Below are 1,906 nucleotides of genomic sequence, written 5' to 3' on the forward strand. Positions count from 1 at the left end.
AAAAATTCCACATATAAATGAAATAATGAGGTATTTGTCTTAATATATCTGCCTTCATTTAGGATAATGTTTATACATGAGTATACAATTGCAGGAATTTTTTAAGCTAAGTAATATTCCATTATATATAGGTGTGTGTATATATATATATTACATATTATCTATTCATTCACTGGCAGAAATTTAATCATTTATATTGCTTTCTTTTTTTGTTGTTGTTGTTTTTGTTTTTGAGCCACACCCAGCGGTGCTCAGGGGTTACTCCTGGCTGTCTGCTCAGAAATAGCTCCTGGCAGGCACAGGGGACCATATGGGACACCGGGATTTGAACCAACCACCTTAGGTCCTGGATCGGTTGCTTGCAAGGCAAACACTGCTGTGCTATCTCTCAGGGCCCTATGTTGCTTTCTTAGCTTGATCATATTATGAATAATGTGGCAAAGAACAAGAAAGAGTAAAAATTTAGATAGGGGGTATAAGAAAACACTTTTCTGAGGAAAGGGCATTAAAATCAAGACCTGATGTTAAGAAAAAAGGTATGTTATGGACATGACTGGAAGAGAGTATTCTAGGCAAAGAAAAGAGAAAATTAGAAGAACTGGCCCCAAGGGAACAGGCCAAAAGCAAGGGCTTCTTGAGGATAAAAAATAAAATGGCAGATATAGGAAAGAATAGTATGAGGGCAAGGAGCTCACAGCCTCATGAACTGTCCTCAAATACAGTATTTCTTGTTTGAACAAGTAAACACAGAAAAAAAGGACAAACATTAGTGGACATTTGCCTATCTCTACTAGTCTAGCCAGGTTAGACTTTTACATATCAAAGGGCCAAGGCCAAAAGTTTCTGGAATGTCTTCTGGGAGAGATGGCAGATACAAGAATAAATATAGAACCCCACCAAGAGGGCATTCGTGAATGTTACCATCATCCCTGTAATTAGAAATTAAGGATCTTTAAATTACCATTTCCAAACCTCTCAGCCTATCAATTTTATAGTTACATGTATTTATTTCCTAGATAGTCTGCATATCCAACACAGGAAGAGAGCCTCCTTATTCAGGGTTGAGTTATCACAAGGACACTACTGTCCTTGTATGTCTATAGACACTACTGTGACTAGACATGAAGAACAGGTGATGAAGTTAGAGAAACAGCAAGGAGACCAAGCATAGAAAGAATTTTGAGTTTTGGGACCAGAGCAGTGGCACACCGGTAGGGCATTTGCCTTGCACACAGCTGACCTAGGATGAACTGGGTTAGATCCCCCCATGTCCCATACGGTCGCCAAGCCAGGGGCAATTTCTGAGTACATAGCCAAGAGTAGCCCCTGAGTGTTACTGGGTGCCGTCCAAAAACCAAAAAAAAAGAAAGAAAAAAAAAAGAAATAATTTTGGATTTTATTTTAGGAATAAGAAGTTAATCTAATTGTGATCATTCTGGCCAGTAAAAAAAAAAAAAATTAGCTTTTGGAGAAGCAAAATAGAAACCAAAGGACTGAGACTATTACTCTATTCATTCAGAAAAATTCAAATGAAAAGGCCAACAGCCGTCAGGTGATTTCCCACTGACACCTTTGTTATACCTGAGAAAATTAACAAGCATAGCTGAAAGGAGATTTTGAAGATATAAAGTATTCAGGAATGGGCTATATACACAGAAAAAGGAATTCAGATCAGTTGTCTACAATTTACTCGAACATAGTTTCTACAAAGAATCTTCTTTTTCTCTGTCACTCTGAACATCTTCTGTCTGTCTGTCTCTCTCTGTCTCTCTGTTTGTCTCTCTCTCTCTCTTTTTACAAGAGAAAACATATTATCCAGCATTATATTATCCATCATTGTGCTCTTTGTTGTTTTCCCTAAAGACCGGAAAAGTTATGTCCACACAATGACTCTAATCTTGGGGAA

This window comes from Suncus etruscus, chromosome 11, assembly GCF_024139225.1.
Source record: "Suncus etruscus isolate mSunEtr1 chromosome 11, mSunEtr1.pri.cur, whole genome shotgun sequence".
Lineage (NCBI taxonomy): Eukaryota > Metazoa > Chordata > Mammalia > Eulipotyphla > Soricidae > Suncus > Suncus etruscus.